Source organism: Cavia porcellus, unplaced genomic scaffold (assembly GCF_034190915.1).
Source record: "Cavia porcellus strain 051 isolate PalLab524CR breed Dunkin Hartley unplaced genomic scaffold, mCavPor4.1 scaffold_25, whole genome shotgun sequence".
Taxonomy (NCBI): Eukaryota; Metazoa; Chordata; class Mammalia; order Rodentia; family Caviidae; genus Cavia; species Cavia porcellus.
In genome coordinates this window covers 32,794,135-32,810,302 of record NW_026947508.1, presented here as the reverse complement: position 1 = coordinate 32,810,302, position 16,168 = coordinate 32,794,135, and the positions used below count along the sequence as shown (strand labels likewise).

Here is a 16,168-nt window from a genome sequence, read left to right as displayed (position 1 = left end):
AAGAGTGTTTGGTAAAAATCGCAGGGAAAAATGGAAAAAGAGGAAGTAAAGCAAATAATACAATACAAACAATTCTTTTTTTTTCTTAGTACATTTTAGATATACTTGATAACGTTCCTTATAGGGAATTTGTATCTGTACATGGTATTTCTTTTTTATCTGTTAAACCTTATGTACAAAAACTTTTCCTCTCCCTTCTCTCCTTATTTACAAAAACTTTGTTTCCATTTTTTCTTCTATTCTCTCTCTCTCTCTCTCTCTCTCTCTCTCTCTCTGTTCCTTCCATGCCTTCCCCCCACTGCCTCCCTTGTTCCCTTCTCATTTGAACTTTTTCTTTCTGTTTCCCAATGTCTATTTTACATTTTGTCCTAATTCACACTTTCAGTTTCTCACACCAGAAAATAATGCAGTATTTAAACGTGTGTCAAATTTATCTCACTTAAAAGTATATTCTCAAGGTGCGTTCATTTACCTAGAAATGTCTCAATATTATCCTTTTTGGTATATTATATATATATATGTATATGTATATTTCCTATATAGCATCTTCTATATCCATTCATTGGTTGATGGGAATTTAGGCTGTTTCCAAGATTTAGCTATTATAAATGTAGATGTGCATGTATCAATATAATATGATGTTCTCAGTTCTTTCAAGGAGATGCCAAAAAGGGGAATAGCTGGGTCGAATGGAATCTCTAGTCCTAGTTTTTTGAGGAATCTCCACACTGATTTCCACAAGGGTTGCACCAACCTACATTCACAGAAACAGTGGAAAAGGCGACCTTTTTTCCAAGCCCTGCCAACATTTGTTATTGGTTGATTTCTTGATAGCCATTCTTTCTGGAGTGAGATGGACTTTCAGCATTGTTTTAATTTGCATCTTTCAAATAACCAGTGATATCGAGGGCTGGGGATTTAGCTCAGTGGCATAAGCTCCTGCCTTGCAAGCAGGCAATGGTGAGTTTGATTCCTGGTACCAATAAAAACGAAAAAGACAAAAAACAAACAAACAGTGATAGTTAACATTTTTTCATATATTTACTTACTGTTTCTATTTCTTTATCTGAAAAGTATGTATTCATCTCAGATGCCCATTTTTGGACTGGGTCTTTAAATTTGGAGGTCTGATTTCTTTTTAATTCTTTATATATTCTAGATATTAACATGGGCTGTCTCTTCACTGTTGGTTGTTTTCCTTACTATGAAAAAGTTTTTTATTTATTAACTAATTTATTGATACCGGGAATCAAACTCATGACCTTGTACATGCTAGACAGGCATTATGCCACTGAGCTATATATCCCGCCCCTGCAAAATGTTTAGATGAGATTTGAGATGCTGGTTCTTTTTGAAAGTTCCTGTGACACTAAAATTTTGATCATAAAATCTTAGCCTACATCAGCGTCTTCAAGAATTCTACCTGTTAGGGGCTGGGGATTTAGCTCAGCGGCATAAGCACCTGCCTTGTAAGCAGGTGGTAGTGAGTTCAATCCCCGGTACTGATAAAAAGAAGAAAAAAAAAAGAGAATTCTACCTGTTCTATCTTCCAGGAAATTTAATATTTCTGTTTTAATATTTAGATCTTTGATACATTTTAATTTTTTAAAAGTAAGTTAATGGGTACATTTTAGATATATCTAATGGTCATATTCATCATACGAATCTGTACCTGTACATATTTTGAGTTCTCTATTTTTCTCAGTCCCCTCTCCTTCATTCCCTCCTCCCTGCCCTATTTACAAAACTTTGTTTCCATTTTATCCTTTTAAAAAATATTTTCCCCTTTATCCATTCTTCCTTTTCCCCTTCCCCTGCCCTTGTTCTTCTTTCCTTTTGAGCAGTTTCTACCTATTTCACAATGAGCAGTTTCTTCTTCCCTTTTGAAAAAATTTTGCACAATCTATTGCACATTTTGGTCTTTATTTACTCTTTCAACTTCTCACATTAGGGGCACAATGTGATATTTACACATGTGAGTCCAATTTATTTCACTTAAGAATATGATCTCAAATTGCATCCATTTACCTATAAATGCCTCAAACTTACTCTTCTTTATCACCAAGTAATACTCCATTATATAAGAAAGGAACGTCTTCTTTATCCATCCCTTAGTTGATGGGCATTTGGGTTGTTTCCATGATTTAGCTATTATACACTGCATTAGCTATTATTTCTGCATCTATTGAGATGATCAAGTGATTTTTGTCTTTGGCTCTGTTGATATGGTGTATTATGTTTATTAATTTGCGTATGTTGAACCATCCCCTGCATCCCTGAGATGAATCCTACTTGGTCATGTTGTGTAATCTTCTTTTTTTGTGTGTGTGTGAAATCTTCTTGATCGTTTTCTGTATTTTGTTTTCCAGTATCTTACTAAAGATTTTTGCATCTAGGTCCATTAGAAACATTGGTCTGTAGTTTTGTTTTTTGGTTGGGTCCTTGTCTGGTTTATACAACAGAGTAATACTTGCTTCCAGGAATGAGTTTGGAAGTATTTTCTCACTTTCAATTTCATTCATTTCAGCATTAGTGGCATTAGGTCTTCTCTAAATTTCTTGTAGAATTCTGCAATGAATCCATTAGGGCCTGGACTTTTCTTCGTTGGTAGGTTTTTAATTACATTTTCAACTCCATTGACTGATATCAGGTTATTTAGAATTTTTAGACCTTCTTTATTCAGTTTTGGTAATTCATATGTGTCCAGGAATCTCCATTTCTTCTTATGTTGTTTTTTGATTCATCTTGCAGCTGTTGGATTATTTTTCATGGTCTCTTGCTATTTTTAAGAGATATTTCTTTGCATGCAAATGTCACTAGCTACAATTCTGTCTTCAAGATCTGATAGTCTATCCTCACCTTCATTTAGTCTGTTGATATATTTTCAGTGATGATTTTAATCTCTTGGATTTCTGTTTGGATCTGTCACATAGATTCCATTTCTTTCCTTTGTTGGGTGTATATGATTTCCATAATTTTCATAAGTTCTTCTATTTTCAAAATGTGTATCTACTCTAATATATTTCATTTTAAGCATCAGTTCTTTTTGTACCTAAGAGATTTTCTATAGCCTCTCTCTCTCTCTCTCTTTCTCTCTCTCTCTCTGATTCTGTTGCTATCATTTCAGAAAGTTGCAGAGTTTGACTTTGAATGTCCTCTATCTCACTGTGTTCTGGGCTTGTCCTAGGTAGGCTAGGGGTCTGGGGTTGCATTTTGTTTCTGCATCTTGTCTTTTTCTATTTATTTCATTTTATGTTGTTTTATTTTGTCTTCTCTGTTGATACTTGGCTATTTCTTTTTTTTTTTTTTTTTTTTGATACTTGGCTATTTCTTATGGTAGATAGCTTGGTCACAAGTATTAAGGCTTCCTTAGGAGATGTCTGTTCTTTAGGGATGTTGTCCAGATATAGGTGGTTCTTTATGTCTATCCCAAGAACTTACCTTCCCAATTTGTTAAGGATGAGAAGTTGCTATTTGGTTCAGCACTAGTCCTTTGGTACTGGATGGTGTTAATGATTATGATCCTATAAATAATCAGGCCCCTCCAAATTCAAAGACCCAATCCAAAAATGGGCATCTGAAATGCATACACATTTCTCAGATGAAGAAATGCAACTGGAAAATAATATCATTGGTCATTCAAGAAATGCAATTTAAAACAACACTGAGATTCCATCTTACCCCAGAAAGGATGGCTATCATCAAGAAATCAAGCAATAACAAATGCTGGAGGGAAAAAGGAACCGTCTCCACTATTGGTGGGAGTGTAGACTGGTACAACCACTGTGGAAATCAGTGTGGACATTTCCTTACAAAACTAGAATTGGAGGTCCCATTTCATCTAGCTATTTCCCTCCAGGGTATTTTCTCAGAAGAATTGAAAATATCATAGCACAGCAAAATATATGCATTCATATTTATAGCAGCACAATTTGTAATAGTTAGTATTGGAATAGTTTGTATTGGAAACAACCCACATACCCACTAACCAAGGACTGGATTAAAAAGACATGGTATTTTTATATAACGGAGTACTACTCAGCTATAAAGAAGGATAAACTCAAGGTTTATAAGTAAGTGAAATAAACAACTGGAATGGGGGAAAAGAGAAAAGAGAAGGGATAAAAATATATGTCTCTGTGTATAACTATGCTACTAATTTCTATCTGTTCATCAAAAAGAGCAATTTGTGCTTACAATGTTTGTCAAATTCTCATGTCTTTATCTTGTAATCTGAGTAACTACTTTTAAGATAACAATATGCATTATTTTAACCATTGTTAATCTCCTATTATCTTGTTTTGAAATTCTGTGTCTTTTTTTCAAAAATAAAATTTAAAAAGTCTCTCTTGATACTTTTTTGGGGTGGGGGGGGTACTGGGGATTGAACTCATGACCTTTTGTCAGGCAGTTGCTTGTACTGCTGAACTAACCCCTCAGCAACTCTTGATACATTTTGATAATGTCATCTAGGCCTTTATATTTGTTGGTACAGAAGTACACATAATTACTTAAAATTGGAACTAATTTTCCATGTATGTGTTATGCATCTTATTCAATCTTTATTTTTATTTTTCTTCATAGTAAGATTATTTTAAAAATAATTCTTTAATGAATCTTTTGGAGTAAAGAGAAGTGAAAATGGACTTTTTTTAAATTGATCTTTTCAAAGAAACAATTTTAGATCTTATTTTTGTTACTTTTATGTCTATGCTTTTTATTTATTACTTAGCTAAATTTACACATAAAAATGCACATACATATTTCTATATTTACACATATGCATTTATATATTTATTTTCCAGGGCTGAGAATTGAACTCAGAGCCCTCACATTGAGGTGTATTCCTGGCGCGTGGTTTTTATTTTGAGACAGGGTTTCACCAAGTCACTAAGTTGCCCAGACTGGGCTCAAACTTTTCATCCTTTACCCTGAACCTCCTACAGGGCTGGGATTATAGGCTTGCATCACCAGGCCACTACTAAATTTATATTTTTATGTCTTTCTTAGCTTCTTGCTTTTTATACATAAAATATTCACTGTTTATAATGAGTTTTAGTGTTCTACAAAGTAAGCACTTTAATTACATCTATATAGGTCTTGTTTTTTTTTAATTGGAAGCAACAGAGGGAAATTCTGGCTAATTGGAAGAAAATAACAGTTTTTGAGGAAATACTAGTTAACAAGTAGAATTTATGGAAAGTGAAAAGGAATTGCTTTGGAAGCCAGGCACCAGAAACAATTTGCACACTGTAGAGCTAGCTCAACAAAGACAGGATCACTTGGTGCCCATTCTACTCTGTATGTGTGTATGTATTTTTTTAAAGACTCATTTTCTTTTCAGATTTGTGAATTTTACTGTTATATTTCAATAAAGCATTTAACATACATAAGCATTTATAAAGGAATTATGTTAAAGGAGGCATTAGTTCAAGTCTTAAAGTTTCACAGCATACAGAAGTGCAGTACATCTTCTACCATTTTTCTTTATCATTATATTTAGTTTGCATATATTTGGGGAGTTGCATGTAGAGCCTTTGTATTAGGAGTTTGGCCAGGTCCCTGATCTTCTAGGACAGATGTTCGGTAAAGCCTGAAATAAGAGACAAACAATATGGTTTTGGGTTGTTCAGGAAGGTCAGAACTCAGGACTCTCTTGGAGCTAAGACAAAGTCTTCTTTGGTTTGCCTATATTTGTTGGGTTTCCAATAAATAAAGGTGATAGTTGGGGTAAAAGTGGGGCAACAGAACAGGACCTTGAGAAATTTGAACAAAAACACTCAAAGCAATAACTCTTGCTAAGTAAAAGAACTCTTATCTGTAAGGTAGGCAGTTTATTGTCTTTGAATTCTAAGTGAGATTCAATTCACCACAACTGGAACATTTATCTTATCTTCAAAGATTGTGAATATGAGCTTTTCCAACAGGGCCAGACTTTCTTTTGTAGTCAGTAACTTAACCCTTAACACTGCCCAATCCCCAACAAGGATTATTGCTTTAAATAGATAGAATGGTTGGGTTTGAAAGTTCTAGAAAATGACAGAAAGTGAATTGATTTTGATTTGGGAAGTGCTTTGAGAGAGCAGAATCTTAGGTGCTTTCCACATGGGAAAGGAATAATGACTCCCATGAGAATTTGTCCCAACACATTTTGATGTCTCTAAAGTTTCCACTGTAATTTGTGCAGGGATCTTGGCTGCAGGGCTGGGAGTGCGGGTGTAGTGGGGTGAGGGTGGGCTGGCAGAAAGAAGAACCCGGTGCATGGTAACACCAAAGACAGACCAAGAAGGATTGTTGAGCAAGTTAACTGTTGGCAGTCATCAGTGCTGAATGGCACCCTTGCCCAAATATCATTATTGGCCAAGTGTCCTGATGTAGTAGGTAGCACAAGGCAGCAGACATTATGCAAGTTGGAGTCTAGAGTGTGACAGGGCTCCACTTCACAATGACTGGGAGGGTTAGAGAGACATCAGTGTCCACCCCTCAAGAATAGATCCTGGCCACAGTCAGGTGACCTCTCCAGACCTCAGAGAAATGGTTTATATTAAATAAAAACTTTACATCCAGAAAGGTTCTTTGGGTACAAATCAAGCAGCAATGGCAATTATTATGCAGCTATGACTTTGATCTGGGATGGACAGATACCAGATAATCCTAAATTCCTATAAAGGGCACAATACTACTAATACAGGGTGGACTTGGATCATAACAGCTGAGATACTTGAGGCAGCATTTAGAAAGTGATGAATTTAAAACAGTCATCAACTAGTTCATAAATCTGCACTGATTCTACATCTTGAAGCACCTATTACAATGCTGGGGCCTGTACTCAGTACAGATGCACTGAATTAAAGGGGGAATTACACAAGCACACATTCATATGTCTGAATGTGTCCATACATAAGCTTGGAGTGATAAACGCAGCCACAGAAGAGAAAAAGCTTGCCAGTCTGTAGGGCAGTCAAGTGTAATCAACTTACTGCAAGGTTCTAGCTATGATGAGATACCATGTGGAAATAAAAATAGGAAATTATTCATACTCAGAATGAGGACATTTCCAGGCCTAGGGACTGTCTAGGAAGGGAATTTTATCCTCATTTAGTTTTTTTTTTTAATACTGGCATGGTACATTTTTACAGGACACTCTTGCCCATTGTATTTTTCTCATTTCAATATGAGAAAAGCTTCTTGCCCCTTATTTGCTTATTTTTTCTCAATGTGTAAAAATTTAGGTTATGTGGGTAATCTTTATGGATTATAAGGCTACTAGTCACATGAGATTGCCTAGATTGTTTATGGAATATTTTGGGAATCAAAGTAGGTATCACCAGACTAGCTTGGCCTTCACAAGGCTGATAGATATCACACGTAGGTTGTTCTCATGCCAAAGTACTTAGTGGGAGCCAGACCAGAGCTCTGAGCTGGCAGGCCAAGGGTACACGCAACCCGAGCAACAGTCATGAGGCATCATCAGGCTGAGGTGTGCCTGGCCCTAGGCAGGCAGGGAATCTGATCGGTAATCAAAGTTAAAGAAGTCAGTGTCTACTGAGAGGGTAGAAATAGAATTTATGTCCCTTGTACCAAAGAATATTTAGGTGGAGGAGGAAAGAGTCAATGTGTTGTATAATTCCACGTGCCCATGAATGCTCTTATTCTCAAGGAAATCTTGGTTAAACGACATGGTGATTTTTTTTTTCTTCTTTCTTTTGTTTTATCTTTTGGAGATAGGGTTTCACTATGCAATTTAGGCTGGCCTTGAACTCACTTTGTAGCCCAGGCTGGTCTCAAATTCACAGCAGTTCTGCCTCAGGCTCCGGAGTACTGGGATTACAGGCATGCATCACCACGCCCAGCAACCTTGTCATAGTCTTCAAACACAGTCTCATATCTTCTTCGCTAGTTACTCATCTTGATCTTTAGAGATTTGTGTGACTTCATTTTGATGGAATCCTCTTCTGGTCCTCCTCCACATCAACTCAAGCGCCATAAATTCATGTCACAGAAGGCTCGGTTCTTCTTATCTGAATGTGTTGGGGGGCACATTCAGGAGCAGTACCCGTGGGTGGTGGTGGGCTGGGCAGGCGGCCAGGGTTGTACTCTGCTATGCTTGGTGGGGGCTGCAACAGTGGTGTGCTCAGGGTGGCGTAGTCACCCTTAGTATAGCTCCAGTGTGTCTTGGCCTTGGCATTGTTATGCAAGATCCCTAGACCTCTGCCTTGTGCCCTGGCCTTGGGAGGAGGTGGAGGACCCGGGCAGACATTCTTTCCACACCCACATAAAACCTCAGAGAGCCTTTCTTTGTGCATTCATAAAAGCCCTTTACCTAATGCATGGCTCAGTGAATTAAGCTCACTGGCTAGAAGCTTTTAAAATCACATTTTCAATAATTTCTCAACAACTCATTAGGAAAACAGGTCCCTTTTATTCTCATACTTAGTTTAAGAAGGCAGCTCCCTCTGCCAAATACATTTAAAGAATCCATCTGTAGGGCTGAGCATCTCTGGCCAGTTATATACGCGGACTGAAACTTGCTGATGGTTGACATGTAAATTTTTACTTTTGTCTGGAAATGATGTAAGAGTCTTGCAGGACACTTGCAGGAAGTAAAAATGTCACTTTCCCACACTCGGGGGAGCTCCAGACCCAATGCCTGTTGTGAGATGAGGCGTAATGTGTGGCCACCTAGAGACAGCCAATGTCACCTTTTGATTAGCAGGAAGAAGGATCGGGAGTGAACACAGTCACATCTTGAAGGGAAAGAGTTCTCCTTGCTGGCAACAAAAAGCGACAGAGAGCTCAACAGAGGCCTCAAGCCCAGGCAGACTGCTAGCTGCACTCATAGAAGGGTGGGAGCCTGGGCTGGCCCATGTGAGCAGGTACAATGCTCTCCAGATGGAAGGGGACAGCAGTCCAGGAGGACCCAGGCCAATGAAGCTAGCAGGTCAGGAAGGCACATGGAGCCATCTGGAGGGGTCCTGCTGCTTGAACAAGGCTGGATATACTTATTTCTGATTATATTTGTATCATATGTAGTGCAAGATATTAAAGTTTCACCATATTGCTTGTAAATATATCTGAAGTATTCACTGTACTTAAAGCAACATCTTCAATATTTAACAATACACAAGCTATGCTTTTAGTGTGCACTTTATGTATTTTAAAAACACAGAGATACCTGGGGGAGCTTGAAGAATTTACCCTTCAAAGCTGTCATTTCCACTGATAAGACTAAAGGTAGCATTTTGGCTTCTTTTTCATGCTTTCCTTGGGTTGTAGTTTGGTTCAGTAAGCAGAGGTAACTCTGTCATTAGAGCTGTCTCTAGCACTGTCCTCTGACATTAGTAACTTTCTGACTCCTGGCTCTGGGTTACACACTTGACAGGAATGATTTCGCATCAACTTTATAGGTCACTGGCACTGTGACCATTTGTAAATATGTTGTTTTGTACAAAGGGGACTGCTGTCCGAGACTCTCTGGCTCCTGGAGGTGACTGTTGCCCAGGTTGGAAACTCCTTTCTGGTCACTTCCATAGCACCCTGAGATTTCTAAATCAAGGCAAGTTGTTCTGAAGGTCAGACGCACTTCTTTACACGGGTATTGTTAGCTGCTTTTGAGAATCTGGGGAGGTGAGAAGTGAGCAATCAGAGACCTGACACCTACCTTGCACCAGGCTGAGGCAGCAGGGGCTGGGCAGATTAGAGGGAGGGAAGCGAGGTGCTGAGGTACTGTCCTGCCTGATATGCTCACTGAAGTCATGTTGGAGACCAGAGAACTGCTCTCCAGGTTTCTATATGTTCTATATTTCAGAATTATCTAGTGTGCTTTATAAAATGCTGGATTTAGGAACACCATCCCAGACTGGTTGAGTCATGATGGCTGGGCAGAACCTTGGGCATTCATATTTTACAAGGGTTCTGCAGATGATGCTGATTTCCAGTCAGTATCAGAGGTCACAGGTTGATTCTTACCTGGACACACAGGGTGCAGGGTTGGTACTGCTGTAGACTGCAATCATCTTGTCTTTCTAGGTAAAGAGAAGGGAGAGAAGTTTTGCAGATCGAGCTTTACTTTGGATGAAATGGAAGAGGAGGCTTTGGTGCAGTGCTTCCTTTGAGCAGTGTCCTTCAATGATCCAGGTTTCAGAAGTGCTGAAGAGACATCTCTGGGTGATTGTTTTTTATGCCTAAGAAAATTGAGAACATTATATGCTTGCTTTGTGTAATAAGGTTATATGGAAATATTTCTATCACCCAGCAAACAATTTAGTAATCATCATCAACTATTTAATTCAACATTGCCTTTCTTACAACCTAGTACAGTATAAGTCCTTTTGCTGGTCACTAAGAAAGTAAGACTTCCTCCTGACCTTAATTAAAGCAAAGCAGCTTTTTAGATAGGTCTCAAAATAAAATAAAAAAGGGATTGGATATGTAACTCAGTGGTTACTCAAATATAAATTTAGTTTAAAATGATCTTGGGTTTACAATGCCTTTAGTACCTGATAGAAACAATTGCAAATAAAATGCTTCATCCTTCTAAGGCTCAAGAAGTTTGACAAATTTTGTTTTCAAAAATATGAACTATTCCAGCTCTTTGGGAGGCTGAGGCAGGAGAGTCACAAGTTTGAATCCCACCTGGGCAACTTAGTGAAAGCCTGTCTCAAAATAAAAAGGAGATGTGACTCAGTAATCCTCAGTGTGACACACACACACACACACACACACACACACACACACACACACATTAACCACACAAACAAGAGAACTAGGAAGCCAGGTGTGGTGGTGCACACCTGTATCCCAGTATTAGGGAGTCTGAAGCAGGACGATCACTGCAAGTTCCAGCCTGGATTGCAAAGTATATTCAAGGCCAGCCTGAACTGCATAGTGAAATCCTGTCTCAAAAAAATAATAAATTAAAAAGAAAACAAATGACGAAAACTAGGTACCGTGTATGCCCATAAAATAGTACATATCTTTAGCTATATTAAAAATTAAATATATTACAAGTCAGAAACTCAAGGTTTGGTAGTACATATGTCCCAACTCTTGGGAAGCTGAGGCAGGAGGATCATGAGTTTGAGGCCAGCCTGAGCTACATAGCAAGTTTGAGACCAGCCTGGACTACATAGTAAGCCTCTGTCTCAAAAAAACAAAAAAAAACCCAAACTGATAAAAGATTCCTTTATAAAATAAAGGACTTCTGCAAATAAAGGATTTCTATAAATCAACTAGAAAAACCCAAACCTACCAACAGAAAAATGGACAAATCTTATATGTACATCACAAAAATATGAAATCTAAATCACCAACAATAAATATATGGAAAAATGCTTAACTTTATAAATAACCAGGGAATACAAAAAGTGTAACAAAACAGTACTATACATACAGCACTTAGATAAAATTCAAGTCTGACAATATCAAATAGTATACAAAATAGGAGCTCCCATACACTGTGTATATATAGTACAACTACTTTAAGGGAAAGCTTATCATCTATCAGAGTAAAATGAATAGAAACTTATGTCCTCTAAGGCATTTTCTACTACTATATTAGCAAAATGCCCTATGTCAGTGTGCTATGTACTGGGAGATATGTATAAAACTGTTCTGTGCAGACATGATTATGTAGCCTCATAATGGAAACAATTCAAATGCCTACCAAAGGTGCCAGGTGTGATGGGCATGCCTGTTATTCCCACAACCAGGAGGCTGAGGCAGGAGTATTACCATGAGTTTGAGGTCAGCCTGCGCTCCATAGTGAATTCAAGATCAACCTGAACTGTGTAGTGAGACTCTGTCTCAAAAATCCTAATGAACAAATCTCCTACCAATGGTAAAGTGGATAAATAATCATGCTACGGCATATTAAACAGCAATGAAAATAAATAAGCTAGAACTTTACAACTACATAGATTGTGGCATTGTAAATCCAACACTAAGTGAATAAAGCAAAACTCGAGCTATCCTGAGAGTGATTCTCTTCACATAAAGTTCAAAAGTGGAAAAATCTAAATTACATTGAACAGCATAGATGAACTGTAGAGAACCATGAAGGTGTAATAGCAGGCGGAAATTATAAGAATGGAAGTATGATTACCCTTACAAGGGACATGCAGGGATTCCTGTGGTGCCAGCAATCTGGTGGCTCTTGAGTTGGGTGATGAAGACACAGATGTTTCTTTTATAATTACACATTATGTTATGCATTATGTTTCTGCACCTTTCTGTTTGTGACTTATTGAAGTACCAAGGTTATTATTATTATTTTGGGAAGGGACCAGGGATCGAACTCATGACCTCACTCTTGCTAGGCAGGCGCTTATACCACTAAGCTAAATCCCCAGCCCCCAAGGTTATTTTTATTCTTTTTAACAATCAAATTTTTTAAACAGATGATATCATGAATAGCTTTATGCCAACAGATTGGACAAAATAGACACAAATGGGCAAACTTCTGGAAAATTATCATTTTCCAAATGAATCCAAAAGAAATAAAATATCTTACTAATTCTATAGGGCTGGGAAGTAGTAGAACACTGGTTAGCGGCCCAGTGAGCAGCAATTCCTGGGTTTGACCTCCAGTACTCCAAATCAATCTGAGAGATATCCAGGAAATTAAAAATTCCATTCAAAGCTGGCCAACCACTTGAACGAAACTAAAGATAGGCTTTCAGGTCTTGAAGACAGGATTGCAGCCAGTGATCAGGAAAGGAAAGGTCCCTTAAAAATAACAAGGAACCAGAAAATAACAATTCAACAGCCTTGCAAGATGATGGAAAGAAAAAAATATAAACTGATCGGTGTCAGTGAAAAAGCAGGGGTCCATATACCTATTTACAGAAGTAATAGCAGAAAACTTCTCAAGCATAGGAAAAGGACCTGACATGCAGATAAGTGAGGAACATGAATTCCAACTAGCCAAAACCAAAATAAATCTACATCCAGATCTATAATAATCAAGATCCAAGAAACTCAGCACAAAAACAGAATATTAAAAGCTGTGAGAGAAAAGAAACAGATCGCCTATAAATGAAAGCACATCAGAATCATAGCAGACTTCTCAACACAAACCATCAAATCAAGAAGAGTTTAGAATGAAGTATTTCAAGTCCTGAAAGAAAACAACTTCCAACCCAGATTGATACACCCTGCAAGACTATCTTTCAAAATTAACTGAGAAATAAGATACTTCCATGACAAAGGACAGAATTCATGATCATCAAGCCAACCCTCCAAAGAGTACTGAAAGATAATCTAGATAGAGATAAAAATGTCCACACACACGGGCCCAGCAGGCATCTGAGCAGTGGCCTGACCCCCCTGCCAGCAGCCTGCCCTCCTGTATACTCCCTTCAATCCCCTTCTTCAGGGCTGTCCCTTGCACTGTGCACCTTCACAGTGCAGGGAGGTCACAACCAGGACAGAAAGAGCAGGCTTAATAAACAGCTTGGTTGTCTCCACCTTTTCCAGTGCCTGCTGGATTTCTTGTGTCACAGGAGACTGTAATTCTGGATTCCCCAGACAACCAGCTGTCAGCTTGCCTGGAGATGTGGCTCCCTCCTGCAGCAAAACAGATGCAAAAAATTTTTAAAAAATCTTTGCCCCCCACCACACACTGCTGGCCTGGCCCATGACACCTGTGAGATCCGCTGACCCTCAATCCAGGCTTACAGCTGGCCAGGCCAGGCACCCCAGGCTGACACCACGTCTCCTCTACCTTCCCTTGCCTGGCCTGGTCCTACTGGGATTGTACTGTTGCCCTGCCCAGATCACTCCCCAAGGTGGCCCTGGGACCTCCTGCAGGATTAGGCTGTGCTGCTGTCCACTGACCAACATCCCCCCACCCCCACATACACTCCCACCTTGTCTTCTTACATTCTGATTTGGAGTAGACCGAAGGGTTGGTAGTGATAATCATCACGGAAGTCAAAAGAAGAAATCAACAGGCTGAATAGGATGTAGGACCTAGGATATCAGGTCACCCACTTTCCCAAGACTCGTGAAAACCTAGAGGAAGAGATGCAGGAGATTCGGGCATTTGAAAAATCAAAGCAAGCAGGGTGAAGTGGATGCATGGACTCTTATCATTTTTACAATTTCTCTTTTGTAGCTTCCTCCTGAAGCAAAACATGCAAAGTTTTTTGGGGGACATCTCCTCATTCCCCTGCCAAGTCACACCGAGTCTGCACCTTCCATCGGGCCCTACCTGAGACCTAGACTTGTTGGTGTTCATCCCTACTGGAGACTACAAGTGAATAAGCTAGTATGCCCAGACATAAGCACATTGTGTTGAGCGACTCGAGAAAAGCAACCTGCTTTTTCCTCCAGCTTTATAACAGGATGGGTGAGTGTCCTTCACTGGGGCTGGACAGAGAGGGAGAGAGAGAGCCCTGGGAGAAATTGCCACTGACATCCCTTCCCCCAGTGTCCCTGGTTAGCTGTAGCAACCCTGAGGACTAAAAGCAGTCTGACACTCAGAGGTTGGTTAAAGATTTTAGACACAATTGACATGCTCCTCCAGAGGGAATGGCAGGCTTGCAGTTCTGCTGATGCGCCCCACTGGGCAGGTGTGGAGAAAAAAATGCTTGTGCTCTGTGAGTGGCATTCTCACCAGAGGCACTGGCATCCAGATGGCCAAAGCAGCAATAGAGAAGGATGCTTGGACTAACAAACTTTTGTAGGTGGTGCCTGACAGCACCTTAAAAAATGATTCACAGACTTGTGTGTGAGCCTCCTTCGAGGTTCTATGCGTGTAGGACAGACTGACAAAATGCACCAGTGAGGCTCAAAAAGTGATCCTGCCGAGCTGGCAGAAAGTGATCCTGAGGAGCAGGCTGGCCTTTGTATCTGGGGCAGCAGCCCAATCATGGACATGTTATGAGAAAATTCTCAAGCCAAGCCAAAAGGAAGACTTTGCACCAAGGCAGCGTTTAATCTTTACTCCAATGGGCTGTTGCGGGATAATTCCACAAAGGCAACAGTGTTGAATATACAGAGAGCTTAGTTTGTATACAATTTAGAAGTGGGAGGTACAAAGTAAGTGAGAAAACATTGCATAATTCATTACATGCATTGAATCACTTTAGGGGGCGGGGGGATATTGGGGATTGAATTCACAATCTTGCGCTTGCCGGGCAGGTAGGGTCTTTTATCTCTGAGTTTATACCTCTGAGCTACTCTGGCCCCATTGAGTCACACTGACAGGCAGGCTAATCTTAAACAGATTTGTTGAAATGAAGGAATTGTTTATCATAATATAGAAACACCTGGGAACAGGGGAGGAGGCCCTTACTGAGTGAGCATAATTAAAAATGTCCTTGAATTAGCCCACGGTGCCTTAGGGTATGGACAGTTACTCTGACTCATTTATCAGAGATGTGTAGCTGGACTTTGGATACTATCGAAATAAATTGAATTCAGCAGAAACAGCAGAACAGAAACTCGATCAGAGACCTCTAAATGATCAGGAAATACCTATAAGGTTGCTATTTTATAAATGTGTTCTTTTCTTCTGTAGTTACCACAATTTTGCTAGCATAACTAAATAAGCAAATAAAATAATATCCAAGAAGTGCCAAGTGCCTTTCTGTTCCCCAGGAGGAAATTTAGAGGATTTGTAGATGAGTCGGTTGAATTTATGGCCATATTCTTTGCTAAGAAGTCTAAAATAAAAACTTTGGCATCATAAAAAAAAAATAAAATAAAATAAATGTGTTCTTACCTTATAATTGTGCCCCAACAGACTCAGTTGATCCTTTGGTGAAACCTAAGTCTCCTGATCCATAGGAGACTGCTCCGAACCAGAATATGAGAGGCAAAATATAAGAGGACAATCTTGACAGCTCCAGGGCCCTACAGGCTCAGCTGGAGGCTGAAAAAGCTGGAGACCCAAGAGCCAGGAGGTGGTTTGAGAGAGTGTGGAGCTGTGGAGGGGGCTTCAGGTGGAGCATGCCTCCCGCTGGCACAAGGCAGAGGCATAGCTACCTGGGCCCTAGCTGTAACCTCAGGCCATGGCCCTTGGAAGCTGGGAGGACCTTGTGCCCTGCCCCAGGCTGGGCAGCAGTGCACAGCAGGCTGGCAGAGGCTCCATGGACACAAAATACAGCCAAGACCGGGACAGCACGTCCTGAGAGGGTGCTGGGAGAGGAACAACGGAGAGAAC

At 39.6% G+C, this 16,168-nt stretch overlaps 1 protein-coding gene across 7 annotated transcripts in view; it reads right to left on the bottom strand.

Annotated features, from left to right (window-relative positions):
• The window catches only part of Znf684 (zinc finger protein 684), a 79,424-nt gene that overhangs the window by 46,537 nt on the left and 16,719 nt on the right, over nucleotides 1-16,168 (bottom strand). Inside the window, exons 1-3 of one of the 7 annotated variants that reach the window (XR_010042787.1) lie at nucleotides 13,882-14,199; nucleotides 13,468-13,566; nucleotides 9,970-10,184 (exon numbers count right to left, since the gene is read on the bottom strand). The gene's annotated coding sequence lies outside the window, so the exon portion shown is untranslated. Of the gene's footprint in view, nucleotides 1-9,969; nucleotides 10,185-13,467; nucleotides 13,567-13,881; nucleotides 14,200-16,168 lie in introns of those variants that run through there. The other 6 variants (XR_001199084.3, XM_005000126.4, XM_013142704.3 and 3 more) reach the window with 6 other exon arrangements.